We start from the raw sequence: 6,000 nt of genomic DNA on the forward strand, positions 1-6,000 counted from the left end.
TCTCTACAAAGCCTTTGGGCTACAACATATAGATTTCTTCATCTAATTCTCCATGCAAGAATGTTGTCTTGACATCCAACTATTCAATTTCCAGATCCATATTGGCAGCTATGCTTAGAATAGTTCGGATGGATGTCATCTTCACGATTGGTGTGAAGATCTCATCAAAATCGACACCCTTTTTCTGTTGAAAACCCTCCACCACAATGTGGGCCTTATATCTAGGTGTTTGTTGTCTTCTCCAGTTTTTACCTTGTGGACCCATTTGTTTCTAAGTGCTCTCTTACCTTCCGGTAGCTCAACCAGGTCACAGGTGTAATTTTCATTCAAGGAATCCATTTCATCTTGCATTGCACTCAACCATTTCTCTTCGTGCTCATCAGCTATGCCTTCATCATAACATTCTAGCTCACCTTCATCAGTCAAGAGGATGTATTGACTGGAATATTGTGTGGGTGCTCTCCTTTCTCTGAGTGGATATATCTCATGCCTCCCATTGTTGGCTCAGGTTTGGATGTTCTTGCTGACTCTTCATTCGGCTCAGGTTCATAAGTGTCAATCGGTTGTTGAAGATCAACCAACTACGACTTGTATTCCTCAATCGACTTCAGTAGGTTAGTTGACTCCGACTAATATGTATTTGTCAGTTGCTCCAAGTTAGCTAATTCTGATTTGGCTTTGCCTATTGGATGTCTCCTCGCAGTTAGCTGTGTCGGGTCGACTATTCCTGTGTTCAAGTTAGTGGGAGTCAAATGGGAAACATGTTCTGACTTTTGTTGTTTCTAGTCCTCAATTGCCTTGTCTTCCATGAACACAATATCCATACTCCTCACCACCTTCTTATCAAGAAGATCCCACAACTTGTACCCGACTTCATCCTCCAAGTACCCCAGGAATATGCATGGTTTCGACTTATTGTCGAGCTTTGGCCTATGATTCTTAGATACATGCATATATACCATGCATCTGAACACCCTCAGGTGTCGGTAACAGACATCTTTACCTGTCCACACCCTTTGTGGGACATCACCTTTCGGAGGCACTGAGGTAGACCTGTTGATCAGATAAAGAACCGCGTACATCGTCTTAGCCCAATACCATTTTGGCAGTTTTGCATGCGACAACATGCTCCTCACTCTTTCCATGATAGTTCGATTCATCCTCTCTACAAGCCCATTCAGCTTAGGGGTCTTAGGCATTATGTTTTCGAGCCGAATACCTTGGGACTTGCAATACTCTTTGAACTGTTCTCTGTACTCACCACCATTGTCGGTTCGAACAACCTTCAACTTCTGACCCGACTGTGATAGGACACCCTCGTCCTTCCTTCTCATCTCCTTAATTAGGATACTTGTCTTTACCACTTGTAGAGACATGTTTTCTTCTTGACATGAGGTACTAAGAGATACCACTAGGTTCTCCCAGCTGTCCGACAAGGTACATAGCAGAAGCAAGGCCTGCATTGCATCATCCAATGGAAACTTTGCTGCCTTAAGTTGATTCACCAACCCCATTGTTGAGAGAGCAAGCTCAACATGATCTGGATCGGCTAAATATGCCAAGAGTGTTACCCGTTACTTTGGGTGAACACCTTCGATAGATCTGCGACTATCGGTATTCAAGGGCATGGTACGTGAAGGCTCGTAACAGAGACGTCGAGAGAGAGAGACAGGGCTCAGAGAGAAAACACTAGCGGGGTCTTGATAGACGTGGCGGCGTTGAACTCATCGGTATGGATCAAAGCACAGACTCATGGAGCAAAATGGCACAAATAAGATCTATTAATATGACAGAAAAAGATTACATAACACGGCCTATGGCCGGTGACCTTACAAGTTTATCTAGTTACGATGACCTAAGCTAGTGCTTCCGCCTATAGTTTAATTCTCCCTCTCTCTAAGGTACTGGTACTCGTTTAAATAACTTTTTCCCCTAATACACAGCCGAGCCGTCGGTGGCTTCCTAATTTTACATTTCTGTTCTCTGGACAACACCTGGCACGCCCGTGGGACAGGACCTTGTCCGTCGAACCCACGACTTACAAAATACTAACAATATTACAAAAATTGCCTTTTAGGCGTGATCCTCGTTTCATTCCTCTTTTAAGATGTCGAGGATGCTTTCGGGGTCCGGGGTGGTGGCAGGGTGGTCTGGTTGGACTGTCGGTGCGGGGGGTTGAGTTTGGTCCGGGGGTGGCATATCTTCTCGGACGTCCGCCTCAGGTGCGGCCGATTCTTCTGGTGGGGGTGTGGGTTCGTGGGCGCTAACCTCTACTTCGATAGGATCTGGTACCGTGTGGGCGTCCATGGGATGTCTGTTGGCCGGGACAAGGGTCTCCAGTGCCGTGTCCGTGATCTCTTTGCTGGAAGGTTCTTCCTTCTGCTCTGTGGCCGTTGGAGGGCTGGTGGGGATGGCTGCGAGTCGTTCTCGTTCGAAGGTTTCTGCTTCTAGGCGAAACAACATCTGACCGTCATTGAAGTCCTCCATTATTTGCTCGATTGCCGCGGTGTGAGATTTTGCCAAGGACTCGTAATCCTCAGTTAAATCTCCTTCCATCGGTTCTCGGCATTGGCGCGTAAAATATGCAATTCGGCAGCTGGGGCTGCCCATTCGTCTCCTGCGCGACTTAATGTTTCCTCGACCTTTTTGGTAAGGTGTTGGCGCTATTTCTCGATCAGTATTCTGATGCGTGTCTCATCCATGCCAGGTTGTGCTCGGATGGCTGCTAATTCCTGTTTTAAGCCGTCGACCTCGGCATGAATCTTCTATGTTCTTAGCTCATAGATGGCCTGAGTGTTCTTTGCATCCGCGGTTACGAGTTGGAGAGCCTGCTCGTAACGCTTGGTGAGTTCTTCGGTGGCTTGCTCCTGTTCTTTTTGACACGTGGCCCGGATTTGTTCCCGTTCGACGATTCTCTCTTCTTGTAGGGTGAAGTAGGAATCCGATAATGCGTCTTTTTGCTCCGAAAGTAGCTTGCATTTGATGACAAACTCGTCAGCCATTTTTAAGGGTCGTACGCTGACTCTGCAGCTCGGCATTCTCCGCGATCATCCTCTCCTCCCATTGGCGATTTCTTTCCTCCTGCCGCTGGTTCCAGTCTTTTGCATTGTCGAGCGCGGCCTGTAGGTCTAGAACCTCCTTCTCTTTCTTCACCACTGTGGCTGCGTATTCCTCCAGCTTGCTTTTGAGTTCGGCTTCCTTGCCCGCGGCTTGCACTTGTACCCGGCCCAGTGCTTTGTTCTGCTCGTGTATCCTTTGGTCGGCCTGGGCTCTCATCTCGGCCATCTGCTTGGAAGCTTCTTCTTTTAGGCGAGCCATCGCCTCTTGATGCCGTTGTTCGTGTCTCTCGGTTCGCCGTTCTTCTTCTTTAAGCTCCACACGGTAATCCCGGAGCGGGGGTTCTGTCTGGGTTGCCACCTCCTTGGGTGCACGAGGTGGTGGTATCTTGGTCTTCTCCATGGGCGTGGGCGCCTCGGTTGTTGTGCAGGCATCGACCATTTGTAACGAGTCTGTTTGTGTACTGGCATGTACCGTTAGCATTGAGTCGGTGATGGTGCTTGCATCCATCATTGTTATGCGTGGAGGCGCTGGGAGGGTCTCGGTGATCGTTACCGGAAGGCTCAAGAGTTGTTGTTCCGGCCGGTTTTGCTCCCAGGCTGCCAGCTTCTGGTTCGCAGCGTGCCATAGTTTTGTAGCCATCTTAGCCTGTTTTTGGGTTATTTTTATCTTTCGGGCCATGTCTTTGGCTGCCCGCGTAGTGCGATCCAGGTCCCGATATGCCTCGATAAGGGCCGTGTTTAACTCGGGAACCTCCATGAGGAGAGCGGCCTGTTTTGCCTGCTTCTTCCTCCCGATTTTTTGTAAAGCCCTGTCCTCCTGGGGCTCAATTTCACCTATTAGCGCGCATTGAATCATTTTTGTTTCGGCGTGCTCTTCCGCCATTCGAGCGGCTGCCACGACTTGGGCTCTGGCGAGGAAGTTGACCAGCTCGAATGACGTACCGAGGCGTAGGAGCGCACTAAATTCGTAAGCCTCCGCGGGGAGGTCCTTATACCCGAGGACTTCATCCTCCGAGATCTGCATTGTTTGCCCATGCTCGATCGTGCCCTGGTTCAGCGATGCCTCCTCAGGGGTGATGGCCAGGTTGCTCTATCTGACCACTAAGGCTTGCTCCTGTTGTGGCTCTTTCTGTTCTTCCGAGGACTCACGGTTGAGTCGTCTTCTCTTGCTTGGCTGTGTTTGGGGTTCCGGGGCCGGTAGTGTCGTTTCCTCCGCCTGCTTCCTTTTCTGGGGTCGTGGTGGTGCCGCCTGCTGTGTGTTGGGGTGTGGGATAGGTCCTGGGGACGTTACCGAGGGGCGCGACGTTGGGTGTCGAATGGTGACGTCATCGGCTGTGTTGTCTTCCGCAGCTACCTCCTCCCATTCTTGGCAGGTCTCAGAAACTGCCCGTTTTTGTTGGGGTTGGGTGGGTGGTGGTGCAGATGCGGGTTTTTGGTCGGCGGCAGGAGATGAAGGCGATGTGGGCTCCTCCCATGCTTCGTGGCTGATGGAAACGAATTTCTCTCTCTGCCTTCGTGGTGGTGGTGGGGACGTGAGTGTGCGAGGGGAAGGAAGAGAAGAGGGTGGGTATAGAACCATCAAAAAGTGGGTAAGAACAGACAACATCTTCTTACCGGACTGAAATGAAGCTAAGGTGGCGCAGAGTCCCTCACCTATGATGATTCCCCAATCAATTCTGTTTCCTTCATACGCACTGATGATGATGGCTACCTTGTTCTGCGGCATACTCGTTGGGTTCGTATTTACGAACGCATACTCCATTAATATACGAGCAATCTCCCCGAAAGCTTTGTTGGGACCGCCATACGTGCGATATGCCTTCCCTGAGGCTGAGTACTCACCGAAATACGCCTTCATCTTTGATGCCGGGGGTATGTCGACCTCATGGTCCCCTCCCCGTTGTAGGTCCAAAACAGCCCGAAGCACGTTGTTGGTGATGGCTTCGGGACTTATACGTTTAGCCATAGTTTGGGCATCTGGGTGCGCGGGGGCATCGATGATCTTCAGGTAACTGCCCATTCCTCGTTCCTGGAGCCAGGCGCGGGTTTCTATTGAGGCGGTAAGAGGCATGTTGGAGATGGAGACGGGGTTCGACTGTGTGGAAGCGTGAAAAAGAGTGATGAGGCGAGGGCGAGACACAGGAGGAACAACAGGCAGGGGAAGTCCAGCAGAGGGGTTATGAGAGCGAAAGAGAGGTTGAGAGCAAGAGCGTTTAGCGTGGTGAGGGCGAGACGAGGTTTCTGAGCTTGACAACGATGGAGATGGGGAGCGATAATGGTCTGTGCTGCGTTTTGGAAACGGTTTTAGTAACTTACTCCTAGGGTTTTGTGCCTGAAGCAAATCCTGAAGATTCTAAGTCGTGGGTGCCATAATAAGTGACTAGCACCACGTGTCCTGAAGGTGAGTGGGGTGCTTCTAGTGCTTTGCATGTGCTTAAATAGGTACTAAATGAGTGGTGGTGAGGGGTGCTCCTAAAATTGTGGGTGCCTAGGTGGGTGGTGTAGGTGTAGCTAATCAGTGGCTAAACTATGGTTAATCCTACCTACTACTACTTTTATTAATTTCAAGAAGGTGGGTGAGTTCTTATTCAGGGGGACACGTGGCGTCCTCCGTGGTGGTCTCCCGAAACTCGTTTGTGCCGTGTGGCTTGGTAAACGGGTTGGGTGGTGTAGTCCCTCGATATGGTCGAAGTCAGAAACCATTGGCCCAGCTTTTGACAGTGTCGCCGGCGAGTGTGCCGAGCTGGAACGTCCCGTTGAACTCGTCGATAATCCAGAATGGACCGGTCCACCGAAATCTTAATTTTCCCGGCATTGACCCGAGTCCTGTTTGAAACAGAAGAACTGGTTTGCTGATGGTGAGCTCCTTCTCTAGCCCGTGTCGATGTCGATCCACGAAAGCCTTGCGTTGCCATTGTCGTTGCCGTTGTTCGAGTGGGCC

Source organism: Azolla caroliniana, unplaced genomic scaffold, assembly GCF_043228905.1.
Source record: "Azolla caroliniana isolate FFs.n. ecotype wild unplaced genomic scaffold, voAzoCaro1.0.p SCAF_5, whole genome shotgun sequence".
NCBI lineage: Eukaryota > Viridiplantae > Streptophyta > Polypodiopsida > Salviniales > Salviniaceae > Azolla > Azolla caroliniana.